The sequence below is a fragment of the Schistocerca piceifrons genome, chromosome 6, assembly GCF_021461385.2.
Source record: "Schistocerca piceifrons isolate TAMUIC-IGC-003096 chromosome 6, iqSchPice1.1, whole genome shotgun sequence".
NCBI classification, from domain to species: Eukaryota; Metazoa; Arthropoda; class Insecta; order Orthoptera; family Acrididae; genus Schistocerca; species Schistocerca piceifrons.
In genome coordinates this window covers 269,503,108-269,521,534 of record NC_060143.1, presented here as the reverse complement: position 1 = coordinate 269,521,534, position 18,427 = coordinate 269,503,108, and positions in this window count along the sequence as shown.

Sequence of the window (18,427 nt, the reverse complement as noted above, 5' to 3'; positions counted from 1 at the left end):
CCTCATGAAATACTGCTTCGTTACTAGTATGACGCTATCTCTCGGCTTCCATGATGTCATTACGCTTCACTTGCAGACTTGGGTGCTTGGTCATTCTCCAATGCTGCAATACCTTTCGTGTTTGCCACAACTCGCTTTTCACTGACACAGGCAGTTTGCCTTCCGAGAGCTGCCACAGTAGAACTTGGACAAGTTTTTAGTGCCTTCCGGAGATACTACCATAGGACGTAACAGTTTGTAATGCTACTGTTACTGGTACCGCACAATCATATCTATGCTTTACTGCGTGGTATGTAATGTGCGAAACAATGAACTAATATTCCTGCACCTATTTGCGACACCTCACTTATCCGATACATACAGAATCTTTGGTAGACTCATTCGCTTCCTTATACCTTATCCTCAATACTCAAGCACTACTTTTTATAATTTCACTAATGGAATTCCTGTTTTCTTTATCATCTACCATCTCGGGGATAACTACGTTCTAGGTTTCAAACTACTAATAAAGCAACGCGTATGGAAGATATATAAAGAAACTGAAATACTAATAGCGTCGAACCTTTCAGGTGGTCACGAGGCGTGCATTATATCTGTAGTAACGTCTCAGTTATTCAGAGTTCACTCAAGTGTTATTTACAAAAGTGTAACTATCTATCTTCGACCTATCTTCGACGTGATAGTTACTGAGATGATGTTGCGAAAACTGCTGGGCGAGTTCGTGCCTCAGGCACTTTTTATCTCAGCGATATAGGGAGCACTTGTTCCAGGTGCAAATATATACAGGGGCTGGGCAAAAATATGGAAAAACAGCGAGAAATACAAGCTCTAACACAAATGCAAATGCTGGTCAAGCGTGCAGACTGGGTTATTGTATTTGACCGCGAATTATATCTGTGCAAAGTGCACAACATATTGTCTGTGTCGGTTGTGGTCAGAACATCTGTGAGCGTCATATCGGATCTAAATGAATTGGAACGTGGGGAATCTGTTGTTGCTCGAATGATGGTGCTTCCGTAAACAAGGCAGCAGAAGTGTTTCGTCTTTCAAGAGGCATCGTTTCGAACATGTACACGCATAGAGGGAAAGCGGGAAAACTTCATCAGCTAATTCACTACGTGAACGGAAGTGTGGGTTGAGTGATCGTGAAGAGGATGTGACGAGAAAGAAGAGGACGGCAGCTGCAAAGATCACTGAAGAACTGAACGTCATACTCGCCAACCCTGTCAACAACAAAACAACACGAAGGGAGCTCATCAGGCTGAAAACTTCAGGGCGTGCTGGAATTCCGAAGACGCACATGACTGATGCAAATGCCTGTAACAGGAATACCTAGCGCTGAAGCCACGAAACCTGGAGTATGCAGTAATAGAATGAAGTCATTTGATCGGAAGTGTCTTGTTGCACACTGCTTCCGACATATGTCCGAGTTAACTTCCCAAGAGTGAGAAACGGCGGTGGGTTCGGTGGTGATTTGGGGAGCCATATCGTGGTTCCATGGGCCAAACGGCTACTCTGCAAGAACTAGGGTGAAATACCATTACAGATCTCTATCATTCTTCACACGAAATGAATGGTTTACCATTCCCTTGAAAATCATAAAGGACTAGTATTTATCCATTACTGGAAGCTGTTTTGAATCGGAAGAATTTCATACGCCGTATTAGGCGTATAATGTAGTTTTGGTGTTTCCACTTCTTTGTCCAGCAGGAAGTTTTTACCATGTTGCACAGTGAGGATTTTTAGCGCAGACCATCTTCGCCACTTTATGTCACAGCTACTCTTTAAATTCGTTGAAACCATTGCTCGTTTCCTTCCCTGTGACTGTTCATACTTGCTGTCCCGGAGTTTCCAGTGCTCGACTCTAACCCCCGGGCCGAGAGATAGGCCATTACAGGATGCATACAAAACAACAAACTGCACGGAGAACGCTTTGTGGATGGACACAGATCTGTATAGACTATTTCATGAGATGCAAAGTTTTATCGAAAGGAAACGCCTGTGGTATAATCTGTACCAACGAAAACGCAGTCACTGTTCTTGCTACTGCAAATGTAAAATATTCACAAACAACTTACAGAATAAGAATGTTGTCAACCTCCTTATTAATGTGCTCTGTGAAGATATGCATCTTCAGAACGGCAATACACAGTCGGTCGAGAATGTTGTGTTTCTCTGTGGCCTCTGAAGCAGCTGTAGCTTGGTGAGGAAGTTCCATAAGACAACAACAATGTTGTGCGTGCTTCAATTTATTATGGAGGTGAAATTTTGTATTTGAATGACGCCTCTCGTCTATATTGTAACGTATCTCTGCCATAACATGTAATCCAGTTATCTATATTTCCTTCAGAAGAAAACGTTTTTGTATAGTTGAAGCCATGGTAAAGGGTTTTAATAAATCTTCCAATTACACATAACATAAATTCTTTACTGAAAACTGCAAATCACAGAAACTTCATAAATGAATTGGACAGACAAAACGTCATAGCAGCAGGACTCCAAGAAATGAGAAATACAACAGGTTATAGAATTTACAATGGAAACCTAGGACGAAGAGTTATGAAGTAGTGTCCACAATTCGGAACAGGATTTGTAGTAAATGTGAAACTGACAAATTCAATAACTGATTTTAAAGCTATTTCTGCACGAATCGTTAATTTAAGTCTGAAAACTACAAACAAGATCCATAAAATCATAAACGCCCATGCCCATACCAATATAGAAAAATTTTCTAACAAGAACTGTAGTACAAGTAGAATGTTTCAGGGATCATTTGGATTAGACAATAAATCAAGTCAGTAAAAACAACATAAAGATCCTAATAGGAGATTTTAATGCCCAGTGGGGAAAGGAAAAGAACTACAGAGGTATAACTGGAAGATGGGCTCCACATGAACAGATTAATGCAAATGGACAAAGACTCGTTGAAATTTGCGGAACACGTGGGTTCATCTCTAAATGTACATAATTTGAAAGAAAACCAAGCGAACTTATAACATGGAAACATCCAGATTGGACAAGAGGAAAGTGGCAGCAGGACAATGTCTGCATGGACAAATTCTTTCATAAAGAAATTCGTCATGTTAAAGTACTGAGAGGAAAAGACACAGTTTCAGATCATTATATAGTGAAAATCAAACCCATCCTACTAAGCAAAAGAAAAAAAAGACAGAGAACAATTGGAGATAAAAGAAAGTATAAGCCGCGTAAATTAATAAAAAGCGACAAATCTCAGAAAACACACAAAATACAATAGTAACCGATAATGTTGAGGGACTGATACCAGTTTTAAAACAGCGTACTGAAGAATCGGCCACATTAAAAAAAAATAGAAACATGCAAATGGGGCTACAGAATGTCACGAAGTTCATGTTCAAAGACATCAGCCTTGGAGAGAATATCAATGTCACAAAACAGAAGAAAACGCAGCCAACCTCAAAAACTTAGGAGACAAATTTGTCTCAAATGATCAGAAGAACAAAGCGAAATGTGGAAACGAGCTAATGAGTTCCATTGAAGAAAACTTCTATAAAACCAATTCCAGATAGTATTTCAAAACCAATTCCCGTAGTATTTACGTAATTACAACCCGTCCACACTGTTGCTGATAAATAAAATTGGAACTACAACCCATAACAACAAGGAAAACGTAGAGATCATGGCAGAAGCATTCAGCAAGCTCTTAAACTGAGATGAAGTGCAAGGCTTTTAACAGTAGACACAAGCACCCCTGCAGAAACCATACCAGAAAGTATAAACCCCTCTGCGGCACAAAAAATAGATATTTCACTTAAAGAAATGAGAAACTACAAAGCATGTGGGGAAATCAAGTGTTTGCGGGAATGTGGAAGTATCCTGGTTAAACAACTCAGTCATCCTTACATATTATTTTACAAAAAAATTTGGGCAATAGAAAAATTTCCCGGAGAATGAACAGTAGCTATAATTAACCCATTTTATAAGAAAGGAGACAAAAGTGATCCAGACAGCTGTAGAGGAATTCGCTCTAGGACTGTACCTAAACGATTTTTTCCAAGATTTTACACAGTAGGATCAAAGAACAGCTGGTTAACGAACTGGGGGAAATCCAAGGAGGCTTCAGGGCATGGAGAAACTGTGCCGACCAAATAGCTACTCTGAAATTAACTATGGCTTACTACAGCAAACGAAACAAGCATCTATCAATTACATTTATAGATTTTAAGAAATCAAATGATTCTGTCCATCTACCCTCACTGTTAAATCTTTTTAGACATTTCCAGCTCCACCCAATATTAATTAAACTGATAGGGCTTACCTTAAATAATACAAATTCGAAAATTTCAGAGGGGAGCTTTCTCAATCATTCTTGGTAAAAACTAGATTGAGGCGGGGAGATGGTCTGGCACCACTTCTTGTTAATTATGCCCTTGAATACATAATGAGGGATTGGTAGAAGTACAATCCAAAGAAAATTAAGACTGGAAGACAGAAAGACGACACTAAGTTGAAGAGTTTATGATACGCAGATGACCTCGCTCTTCTCGGTAACAACATTCAAGAAACCAAACAACAGTTGCAATCATTACACGAAATACCCCAGAGAATTGGTCATAAAAAATCTTTTGAAAAAACAGGAACAATGTTAACAGAACCACTACTGCCAAATGAAATTAGAATTGGAGAACATGACATAAAAATTGTTGAAAAGTTTAAATACTTGGGAGAGATAATAACACACAACCTGAAAGAGAAACCATCATTTCAGAGCAGAATAAACAAGTTGATTAAAACCCATCGTGTTACCAAGGCCATATATAACAAAAAATGCCTCCTGTAGCCAAAAAAGTGAAAAATCACAAAATAGTCACCGAGCGCAAATAACACAAGCTAGAGAAATTATATTTAAAACAACCAACATTTTTGGAATATATAGATTACTCAAAACAGAAAGGATAGTAAGAACGTGTATAAATAAATAAAAAAAGACAAAGTTTGGAGAATACGTTCAAATCAAACAGTTTATAATGAAATAGAACCAGTGACAAGAACAATAAAAATGAAACGGACCTCTTTCTTAGGACATTTGATGAGGACAACAGAAAATCGAAATAGTAGGAGAAAAATTAAGATGTTACGGAATAATAAGAGCGGCCTTAGATGGATCGCAGAAATCAGGGAGGAAATGATCAAATTACGGATTACGATGGAGGATTTGAAAGGCAAGACAGACGCACTCAGGATACTTCAGGACAAACATATCGCACCACCAATAAAAATTGAAAAACAGGGAATGGGAAGGGCGATTTCGGATAAAGAGAGAAAGGCGCGATGTGGAAGATCGAAAAGTATTTGGTCACCAAAAGCAGAATAACTTAGTTCATAATATTGACTAAAATAGACCGATGTAGTCATAAAATAAATAAATGAATAAAAAGCTTTAAATTTAAACTGATTGGCTGTTTACTATTTCTAAAGGAAGATTTCATTCTACGTTTGTTACTTCTGCCGTATAAATGATTTTTGGATGTGTAAATATGATTCAGACAAAGTAATATGCTAAACAAGTACCGTAGTATGTGCGGTACTGAACTTGTTTCACCTATAACTATTGTTCTAGAGTCATGAAACAGTTGTAAGTCAGCTGTTTATGTTTTCTTATTAGCAACGTTACGCAGCGCTCTGTATGAAAATCACTGGCTGTTAGTCAGGGCCATTCTTTTGTAGGGATTATTGAAAGTCAGATTGCGTTGCGCTAAAAATATTGTGTGTCAGTTTAAACACAGTCATGTATAATTTTTCAAAGGGGGCGTTTCATATGTCGACCCTTAGCCGAGGATATCTCTCTGGAATCTTCTGATTTTTTCTTGTAGTTTGTGTAATTAGTGTAGCTATTGTTTATTGCTAGCGCGTAATTGTAGAGAGAATCTCCTTTGTAGTTGCAGTCCTTCATTGTTGTACAGTAAAACAGATGTGGCTTGCATGTAGATTTGCACCAAGTATTTCGCAGCTGCGCTTGCAATTAACTAGATATTATTTTCAGTGCTATGTTAATGTGTTCTCTTATTGTTGCTCTTCAAATTGTGTTTTTATGTGTTGTCGTGTGAAATATTGTGACAATAATGGCGTGTGAAAAACGTAATACTAGGCTGCAAAGTAAACTGAGCAATCACAGTGAAGACGAAAGCAGTGTGTTAGCGCCACCATGTAATGAATTAACTAATATTCAAAGTAGTAATTTGGTAACTGTGCATAGGGAAATGGAGCGGGCGTCAAATAATGGTGTAGAGAGTGAAACAGGTAGAGAACAGGGAAGCATTATCGATCGATCGGTCGGCAACAGCTCGCCTCAGGAATCGGGAATGTCAGACCACAATATTGCAAATACTGTAGACTTAGGTTTTGGGTTCTCACCGTTTTCTCAAATGAGTCAAGAAACATTTTCCGCTTGTGAAAATGTGAATGTTGCCGGTGCAAATTCACTGCCGAAAAGCACTGAGGAAATGTTTCAGACACCAGTGCATTGTTATTACAGTTAGTGCAACAAATGGGACAAAAGCTTCAAACGTTAGACACAATGGAACAAAATCAGAGACAAACACAGCAAAAGCTTCAAAAGTTAGACACAATGGAACTAAATCTTCAAAAGTTAGACACAATGGAACTAAATCTTCAAAAGTTAGACACAATGGAACAACACCAGAGACAAACACAGCAACAGTTAGACACAATGGAACAAAATCTTCACACCACGCTTGAACAAACACGTGAAGATTTAACTACTGAGTTACATAAAATCGAATCGAAATGTCAAAAAGTCTGTAACGACGTAAAAACACAAATTTGTGAGCATTTTCAACCTATTTTTTCTCGGCATGAAAACGCATTACAGAATCACGAAGCAGCCATAAAAGAACTGCAAATTATTGTTCATGAAAATCATGAGACCTTGCAAGCTAAAATTGACTCAGTTGCATCTATCGATTCGGTTACGCAATTTGCAAAACCTCAGGAAAACTTAAAGGACACAGTAGATACTCTGAAAATTGGTTCAGAAAGACACATGGAGGAAATTAGTTCATTATCAGAGAAAGTAGTTGAACTTTCGGATCAGCTAAATAATTTATCTACGAAGGTAGATGATAATCTGAATGACAATAAAACCGGCAGTCTTTAATGACAGAGAAGAGTATGAACAAATTAAGAAATTCAAACAAAATCAGAATCAAATTAATACGCAACACAAAAGAGAAATCCGGGAAGTACAAGATCAGTTGGCACAAGTAATACAAGAATTACGTATTTCAGAGGCGACTCGCGCTCCAATACGGGAAGAGGGACATAGAAATACGGAACAGCCACAAAATAGTAACTCAGGGCACTTCGGAAATTATGAAACAAATTGGCAAGGTACACCGAATTTTGAGATGGAACCGCCGAAACGACGTAACAATGACCGACATGCGACTCGCCGACATGATGATTTTGACTATAAGCTGTTCATTACTACACGTAAATTCAAAACATTTAAGAATTCTGGTAACGACATTCATCCACAAGCGTGGCTCCATCAATTCTCTCATTGTTTTCCTCCCAACTGGTCATTAGAACATAGATTAGAATTTATGTGTGGCTACTTAGAGAATGAACCAGCTGTGCGAATGCGATTGGTCATTCACGATTGCCACAGTGAAGGATAATTTTATCATGCGTTCCTCTCAGCATATTGGTCACAAGCTACACAAGACCGAGTAAAACATAGCATCATGATGATGAAACACTTTGAACAATCTGAATTTTCCAGTCTTGTCAAATATTTTGAAGACATGTTGCATAAGAATCAATATCTTTCAAACCCATACAGCCATTCAGAACTCATCCGCATTTGCTTAATGAAACTGCCCGAACATTCAAGAAATATTATTTTAGCAGGGCATTGCAAAGACGACATTGAAGCTTTTCAGGGACTGTTACAAGAATTGGAAATCGAAACTGACCATCGCGTGACGCGAAAACAGGAACACAACAATTACAGATCACATGCGTCACAATTCCGCCATGAAAGAAATAATAACTGGACATGACAAGGCTATTCTTACAACGTAAATCGTGACCAAAACAGACACCACCCCTATGACAACCGTTGGCAGAGTAAAAATAATTACAGAGAAAGCTCGCATTTCCATAGTAATGACTATCACAGAGACAGCCACAGAAACAGACAGTATGGGTACCAAAATAATTATTATCAAGGGAGACAGAATAACTTCAGACGCAATGGTCCAGCGCGCAGTTACGATTCCGGGAGAATTTCTCCACCACGTGACTGACAAGAAAGAAACTATGGAATCTACCGACATGACGACAGCCGATATGATCGTAACGACAGACCTGAATTGCAGCAGAACTGGCGGGATTCAAACAGAGCAGGGCACTCTCGACAAGGTGAATTTGTAGAAGTTAGATCTCCAAATCCCAATAACGACGTGCGCCAACAAAGAGGCAGACAATGACTTGCACCGCAGGCAGCCACGTGCGCCGGCTGGCTCAGAGAAAAATAACATAGACGCTAACATTGAGAAAAATTCCAATATTCTTTACCGACGTATACCGCATGATAATTGCATTGAAGTTGAAACTCTGCGTACTAGGAAGAGTAAAGGGTTGCACCACTTTTCACATGTAAAACCGTTTATTGAGAGATTATCTGTTTTTTTAACTTAATTTTTACTACAAAATTTTTCACTTTACATTACTAGTATGCTTTGTCAGACTTAGAATCTGTTAAGATGCAACAATGTTTGAAGTTAAATATCCAGTCAAGAACCAAGAGAACTTATTTAAACAGAAATTAGGAATGCATTGTTATTGTGAACAGATGACACAGTGTTATTGTGTGTGTACATTCTTGCTTGTTAGTTGCACGATTATGTAACGACTATAAGGCTCACATACTTAGAACATTTACCAGTACTGCTAATGATATTTTAATACAACATTTTGGTTTACTTGAAAATACATTCTGGATTTAAAGTACTTTCTGTGAGATACCATATGACACAGTAGTTAGTTTATGTGACAGCTACACGATTTTATCACGACGCTACTAATGAGTGACAATTTACAATGTTGCTTTTTCAGTGTTTCGGTTTTACATCTGCACAGTTTTTCTGTATTCTTCTGGATAGTAAAACATTTTTTAGTAGTAACTTTTGTGGTATAGCTACAACGAGATTGCCTTTTCCGTAGCACAACAATACGTTACAGCACAGTACTTTCTTCATCATGGCAATAAGCATAATAACTAAGATATCTATACGCAAAGCATTTCACTCTTGTTTATCATGAGGTAAGTACATTGACTTCTGCAGAACTTAGCTTTCGGAGGACAACAACTTCGACACTTCCACAGAGATTATCTTACAACAAGACCCACAGTTTAGCGCTACAGTACATGTATTTGAGTGATTAATTTTATACTTAAAACATTTATTTTTAAAGATATTTGAATGACAAAGGAAGTTTTCCGTGATACATTTCATTCCATTTCTGTAATCTATAACACCTGAGGGTATAATTACATTAATCCTCGGGGGGTATACGCTTACTTTGTGTACCATGTGTTTGGCAAGCACAAGGATCCTTAGCTAATATGGTATTTGCTTATACAACTTTACACATCGGTACCATATTTCTCTAACACACATATTAAACTGCTATCTGATCATTTAACAGAGAGATACACATTTGTTTACTACATCAGTGACACATGTTTACGCAGTTGCACAGTTGGATAACTTCACACTTATGAAATTGTATTTTGTCTGTACTTTGTGAACTCTTCATATTTTTTCGGAACCATTGCGATGCTCTGAGAGCTTTGAATGATATATTTGGTATGGGATCATGATTTTTAAAGTACGTTTGAGGTAGATGACACTATTCAAATGGGCAGAGAATTTTTGTAAGTTTTGAAATTATTGCAGAAAGCTACGACGTTTTTGAGATTTGTCTGAGGTGTTATGACATTATTACGATGACGATATGTATTATGCTGTTGAGGTATGTTTATGATCAATAAGCTGATGCTATCTGAGGAATTTGATTATGCTACATATTTATTATGATAAAATATTGAAGAAGTGTCGACGAATATGTATATATGTAATAAGGTAAGGAATAATGAGTAGTGGTTATGGACTCTGACTTGTGAAAAAGGTTGTTGGAAAACAAGAATCGTACTTTAAGTGTTATGAAATGTATGTAAATGCGTGAGTGTATTACAATGCCGACGAAAATTTTTTGGACAGTTATATCAATAGGATTTTGTTTCCACAGATTTGTAACGCAGATTCTTGACCTGTGAAATTTTTTATATGAGACTGTCACTGCTGTCGTAAATATTTCGGAAAGAAAGTTAAGTAACCTTCACGTAATGCGTCGTGGACGCCCAGCTGTACCACCTGCCTGGAAAAAAGCCATTAGTGTGTGCCTTTCAGAGGCACAGGTGGAAAAAAAAGAGGCCGTTATCCTCGCTATTGACATTTCTTTGTAGAAAGCATCGCAAATACGACACGCTCATTACTTGGAAACATGATTCTCGTACTTTGTGCTACTTACTGAAATGCTAATGAATTGATGGGAAATATTCGTAAATCTGCACACCTGATTATGACAAGTGTCTTTCTATGAGAATTGAGAGAATTTCTACTGACTTATGAAATGCCACATAGCTGTTGAATGATGTTTTTATGCTTTGGTTTGCGTAATTGCTTATTTCGTTTGATATCTGTTTCCCGGCTGTGTTGCAGCATTGGTTTTATAAAATAAAATTAAATATATTTGCTAATGTGAACATTTTCTGTCAACAGATCTATTAAATAATTACATTATGATCCACATTCTTCGAAAAAGGAGCTCTTGGAATGGAAAGAACAATAAGAAGGGACTAATAACAGTAACTGCATATATAATTTTCTTTTCAAGTACTTGGTAACTTTTTGTAGAATTAGTTTTTGTGGTGCACCACTTTAATGACATAGATATTAAGATGTGAACAGACATTTCCCTTATCTGCGTTGTTGTCTTTATTGTACTATTTTTTCTGCTTGAGCTATGTCATGTTTAGATATAAGATATTGCATTTGCTGCTGCTGTTTGCCAGGCATAGTGCTACTAAATTTCACTTTACATTACACTGATAAGCCAGTTTCACTACGAATTTATTTTTCTTGTTTGCTGCGCATTGCCTTATATTAGTTGTAATATTGCATTTGCTTTGCTAATTTATGCCGCATGCTTTTCCATTTGTATTTTCTATCATTGCTGTTTGTGTTAATTGTTTTGTGCTGCTGCATTGCCTCGTTCCTTAATTATGCATCTGAACTCAGTAGATTTAAGTTAGCTTAAGAGGGGGTAGCCTATAAGAGAATGAGTTGCAATGAATTTGAAGAAATCCACTGAGAGGTTATACGAGAAAAGTACAGAAAGCTGGTATAGATAGGACTTTTTGGAAATAATTAAGAACGAAGGGAGATCTCCGGGAAGTAAAGAAAGTTTTGACTGCAAAATACTGCAGTAAAACAAACCCTGTCCTTTCCTTGTGTTATCCCACTATGTGTTTGTGTACCCTTGTGTATTTATGTTCTTCCTGTCTTTATATGTTTATCTGATAAGACTTATGTTGTAGAATTCTTCTAATACTCAGTTACATGAACTATGATGAGGAGTACTGTTATCCTCAAATATAATTTGCATTAATAATATGTTATTTACTATGTAAAGATGTTAGACATTATTAATTCTGTTCTGTTTTAATGCTCATGTGTGAAGTTGATGTTTCAATAATTATTCTGATCTTTTATGTATTTGCTTATGTCATAATTCCTGTAACACTGATGTGTATCTTTATTTCTATTCTTTTGTAAAGCCCCTATTACTACAAATGTTATCTGTATTATTATGTTTTTAATGATGAATTTTGTACCTTTGTTATTGTATTCTTATGTTATAAAATTGTAATTGATACCAATTCATCAAATTAAGTAACTTTTAAGTTAAATTTCACTGCACACATTTCTGTTGGTCATAGTATATGGACAACATGTGAGAAGTAGGGACTCACAGTGTTTGCACATGTGTTAATAATTCAGCAAGGGACTGGATAACAGCATTGCTGGTTCTAAGGACAATTCCAAAATCTTTGTGAGTGCACAAGTGGTGGTTTTGGACTTGCAATATTATCCGCAAGACTCTTCAATGGTGATCGTGCACCTGCACATTCACAACAGATGGCTGCTGGCCATCTCTACAAGGACTACAGTGGGTCTACATCTTTGATGACCCAACAATACCATTGTTTCTACAAGGACAGCAGTGGGTCTGCACCTCTGGTGGCCCACCAATACCACAATCTCTACCAGGACTACAGTGGGTCTGCACCTCTGGTGGCCCACCAATACTGTAATCTCTACCAGGACTACAGTGGGTCTACTCTGTGATGACCTGCCTACCAATATTCTTCAAAACTTCGAATGACTCTGCTGTGGGTTTGCTCTGTTGTGACCCATTACTTGTCTGCATGTCGAGAGTCAGCACTGTCTTTCCGTTAGAAGGACAACACTACTTCTTCAAGACTGCATGGAAATCCACTACTTTCGTGTGCATTTTCTGTTACTGCTCAGACTTTGAGAAAAAAACTGCAATTTTACTGTGATGAATGATCAGGACTGTCTTTATGACGGACTGTGAGAAAATTATAGCTTTTGACCAACATTGTATCAATAAGTGTGTGCATTTGATATCTTTGTTATTGTAATTATGAAAAGTTTTATCAAATCAATATTGGCCACTGCCCAAAACAATTTGTAAAATTTTTTGTGGGGAGCATGGGGGCTATGTAAGTAGGCTGTTTATGTTTTCTTATTAGCAACGTTACGTAGCGCTCTGTATGAAAATCACTGGCTGTGCTGTGTGCAGTCTGTGGCTAGTTGGCATTGTTGTCTGCCGTTACAGTTTTGGGCAGCGGCAGCTGGATGTGAACAGCGCGTAGCGTTGTGCAGTTGGGGGTGAGTGCCAGCAGTGGTGGATGTGGGGAGAGAGATGGCGGAGTTTTGAAATTTGTAAGACTGGTTGTCATGAACTGCTATATATATTATGACTTTTGAACACTAGTAAGGTTAATACATTGTTTGTTCTCTATCAAAATCTTTCATTTTTCTAACTATGCATATCAGTAGTTAGTGCCTTCGGTAGTTTGAATCTTTTATTTAGCTGGCAGTAGTGGCGCTCGCTGTATTGCAGTAGTTCGAGTAACGAAGATTTTTGTGAGGTAAGTGATTTGTGAAAGGTATAGGTTAATGTTAGTCAGGGCCATTCTTTTGTAGGGATTATTGAAAGTTAGATTGCGTTGCGCTAAAAATATTGTGTGTCAGTTTAAACACAGTCATGTATAATTTTTCAAAGGGGACGTTTCACTGTGCAGTCCTTGAATAAAAGAACTGATTGTATTTAAATGCTTCATAAGTTTGTGAGAAGATGCTAGTCATTATTTCATTGTCTCTGATAATTAAAATGAGATGTAATAACTACAAATTACGATCATTATCATGTAGCACCAATGACGAACCTGAACCAATCATACCTTGTGACATGGTGCAATGGTTAGCACACAGGGCTCGCATTTCCCTGAATCTGTCCAGGCAAATACTGAGATGGGAATTTTGAAAGGGCACTGTCGAGTTTCTTCCCCATCCTTGAAAGATTCTGACTCTAATTCTGTCTCTAATGACCTGCATGTCGGTGGACGTTAAAGTCTAATCTTCCTCCATGAACGAATTTCAGTTTCGCTGTTAATGAGACGTCAGGAAATGTATCGCTCCTTGGGATAATGACTGGCTGTTTGGCAGCAGCTATGGAAAAGCCGATTCTCTGCTGACCTGGAGCAGACACCGTAAAGCGACGCAGAAGTGGAGGCGGCGCACTTCTGACAACTTTTAATGGAGCCCTCCCGCGCCCATATGCAGCCAGTCGCCGCTTCATCGTGGGACCAAGTTTCGCATACTTTTACGGAGCGACGCAACTCTATCGCACAGTACGTACACTGACATTTATGAAATTGCAGCATCTAGAAAAAAAAGCACAAGCCGAACGGTTCTACCGCGGTGGTTCTTTTCACCTCTTACGATCGAGATCACTTCTCTTCGCAGATAGACTCATTATCACAAATGTCGCAAGTGGTTCCAACAAACTTGGAAATATAAAGCTAATTAGGTTTACTTTGTTCGTCGTTATTATCCTCATGGTGAACCATGCAGTCCGCTGCGTTCCAACAGGAATTCCCAGTTATCTCTTCCACATCTTTGACGGGTGTCCAACATATCTCCAATATGTTGGTTTGTGGAATCAAACGGTTTTCGCGAAAGTTTAAAAAATAGTTCAAATGGCTCTGAGCACTATGGGACTTAACATCTCAGTTCATCAGTCCGCTAGAACTTAGAAGTACTTAAACCTAACTAACCTAAGGGCATCACACACATCCATGCCCGAGGCAGGATTCGAACCTGCGACCGTAGCGGTCGCGCGGTTCCAGGCTGAACCGCTAGAACCACTCGGCCACACCGGCTGGCGCGAAAGTTTAATAAGAAGTCCTTGTACCTAAAGCTTTTCTTCTTTCTGTATTATCATTCACATTACATATTTTAAATTTCTGTCTAAAGCTGCGCTTCATATTTCTGAACAAATTTCGTTTTAGTGTTTGAGAAGCTCTCTTCTCCTTTGTATTCTGTGTCTAAATCTCACATGTAACACTATTAGAATTGCCATCAAAATTTCGTTTCTTTGTTTGCCCAATTGTTGTTTGTATAGTGTAACTCATGAGGTAGAATTTATCTAATTTATTCCTGTGATTTTCATCTCTTCGGTCGCTTTGCTTACAATTTTTTCCTGATATCCATATATTCCCTACTTCTAATTCAATGAATTTTTATAATTTGGTCTAGAATGTGTCACAAACGAACAATTTTCTAATCCTTTAGTTTCATGATGTCTTCTGGTTGGATATCGTAGCCGTGACTAACTTAAGAAAAAACGTCGATTCCACCAGGCTGTTTGTTTTTAATGACTACTTCATTAGGCACTACTGCCCGACCTGTACCTTTAGTTGTAAATGCATAAATGGGTGTGAAGCGTCGTTCTAGTGTGTGTAGTCACATCAATCGCACAGTTACGCAAGGCTTGAACCTGGTCCCTTGCCTCTTGTGCGGCCTAGTTGTAAGTAGGCTATTTAGGTTTTTATGTTGGTAATGCCACGCAGCTCTCTGTATGAAAATCACTGACTGCGCTGTGTGCAGTCTGTAGCCGGTTTGCATTGTTGGAATATTTGCTATTGTAGTGTTGGGCAGTTGGATATGAACAGTGCGTAGCGTTGCACAGTAGGAGGTGAGCCGCCAGCAGTGGAAAGAGAGATGGCAGAATTTTGAGAGCGGACGATATATATATATATATATATATATATATATATATATATATATATATATATATATATATATATGTGATAACTTTTGAACATTATTAAAGTAAATACATTGTTTGTTCTCTCTCAAAATCTTTCATTTGCTAACTAAGCCTTCAGTACTTAGAATCCTTTATTTAGCTGGCTGTATTGGCGCTCGCGGTATTGTAGTAGTTCGAGTAACGAAGATTTTTTTGAGGTAAGTGATTCATGAAAGGTATAGGTTATTATTAGTCAGCGCCATTCTTTTGTAGGGATTATTGAAAGTCAGATTGCGTTGCGCTAAAAATATTGTGTGTCAGTTTAGTGTTGATCAGAATAAGCAAAGAGAGAAATATCTGAGTACGTTCAGTTCTGCTCAGATGTTTGAAAATCAAATAACGTAAGATGTATATCAGCACCGTAATTCATTAATTTTTCTAATGCGATGTTTCAAAGTGCCCTTCCGACTGAACTCTCATAACATCAAGGGAGGTATGAAAATTATGCAGGAGAACATTAATGAAGAAAAAGATAAATGTACTGTCTGAAATAAGGCAGTAAAGAATGGACATCAGTCTTCCCTGAAGAGCTCTATCGGTACAGCACTTGTCCACGGAAGACAAAGGTCCCGTTGGGAGTTCCCGACACACAGTTTCAAATTACTAGCGAGTTTCACAACCTATTGCCTCGCCTCTGTATCCAGTTGGTGTGATAAGCTATTGCTGATTGTGAGGACAATGTCGTTTAATATAACTTTGCCACCCTTATTTTTCAGATAGTCGAGGCTATTTGGCCTGAGGCTGGGATTCCACATGCATCCAAACTGACGCCTCAGCAAGAGGTGTGACGGCTTAAGCGACAGCTGCGACCTGAGCTCCGCCTCTACATGTTGCTGTCATAATTCTGGAGGCACCGCTTACAGTAAGGCGTCAAATGAAATCATATGGGTCGGAATGAATGTATTTGTGGAGACTAAATAAGACACAAAATAATACTGAAATTTGCTGCAGATTAGAATTGTGTCGCGGACTAGACTCGAAACCTAGACCTTTCGCAAATAAATGATTTAACGACTGAGCTACCCAAAGACGTCTAAGCCCTTATAGTTTTGCTTCCGCCAGTACCTCAGAGACGTTCTCCTGCATACCTTGTGGGACTAGCAACCCTGGTAGAAAGAGTAGTGTGGAGACGTGGGTTTGCCACAGCCTTGGGGACCATTTACAATATGAATTCTGGAAATAAGAGATCCTACTGTTGAGTGCAAACTGGATGACGTTCAATGACTGAAACTATTGAGCCACTACCCAACAGAATATACACATGTGATTCCAGTGTTTTGGCCTTTGATTCAGGCACCAGGTGAGAACGAGGTATGTGTCGAAATGGTGAAGGCAGCAGCGGAGGTAGGAAACAATGAATGTATCTTGTGATGAGAGTGGTGAGGAATGAGAAAAAGCCTCAAGAAGATTGGAAGACGCTACTAATTGTCCCTATATTCAAAACAACTGTTTGGGAAGGATTGTAGAAACTACATGGTGCTCACACTGATACCACACCGTGACAACGTTCATGAATAGATTCTGGAGAGCAGAATCCGAATAAGAGTCGAGAAGGAACTGCGGGACAGGCCCCAGGATCACCACTATAAATCTGGGGAAGATTTTGTGGTGGCTTTACTCGATTTAGAAAAAGCATTTAGAAGTGTCTGCAGAAGAAAAGTCTGAAAAGCCCTAGAGAAGAAGGAAGTGAGAAAAGAGACAAAACAATGTGGAATGGATGTACTGACGAATTCTGAGTTGGTGATAGTGGTTAATGAGAGGATGGATTGCTTCCAGTAAAGAAATTATGTGAAACAAGCCAGTGTACTGTTACCTCTCCTTTTCATTGTGGTCTTCGAGAAGATAATGAACACGGTGGCAGGTTAAAACTGTAGCAGACAAGATGAAAGCAATGGTGTTTTCGGATGGCTTGGTGATCTGGGAAGACAGGAAGGAGGAAAGTGAGGAAGAGCTAATTGGTTGACAAGAAACTGGGAGACAGCATGGAATAAAACATGGTCTAAGTAAATGTGATCTTGGTTACAGCTGGAAAGAAAGACAGATCAGCTGATGAAATAAGGATTGTAGGTGAACAATTAAAGAAGGTAGAAAGTGTCAAGAACTTGGGGAGTGTGACAGAGCGAAAGGAAAGAAATGAGACAGAGATCAGTTAATGTGGCAAAATGGTAGAAGTGTTAGGAGCGTGGCTTCGAACGAAGATGTTCCACAAAAAAGCAAATAAGTAATATACAGAAGTTACTACATCACAACACTGACGTGTCCATGTGAACCATGGGTAACAAAAATTAAGGTGTAAGCCAATTACAGGCAAGTGAAATGAAGTTCATCAGATGTAGGTTAGGAGTAACAGGGAGAGACACGGTGAGGAATGAAACGGCAAAGGAAACAGTGAAAGAGAAACTGCCGCAGAGTAGGCTAGAAATGTCAAGTCTAAGACTGTATGGACAGCTAAAGAGGATGGAGAACAAGAGGATTCCGAAGGTACATGTAATGGAGATCGACCAAGATTAAGACCAAGGGATAAATGGCTGAAAAGTGTGGAGATGGTGTTGAAACAAGAGCTGAGGGCTGGACCAGAGAGAACACAGAAGGATGGTGGGAAAGCAGGACTAGATGGCTAGGCTTATTTTCCAATCAGATCTAGCCTGGAGCTGAAAACTGTGCAAGATGATATTGATGGTGATAATCACTACATTAATAGCCAAATTATATTGTCGTTACCAGAACTTGCTTAAACTACAAGTAGCGAATGACTAATTGTCATTGACCAATTATCTTCATTTAGGAAACTGAACCATTGGGAAATCTGTTATTAATTTATTTTTTGCACTAGTTTACGTAGGATGTAATTTGCATAAAGCAAGTCGTGGTCACAGAAAGGTTTTTGGGGAGTCCA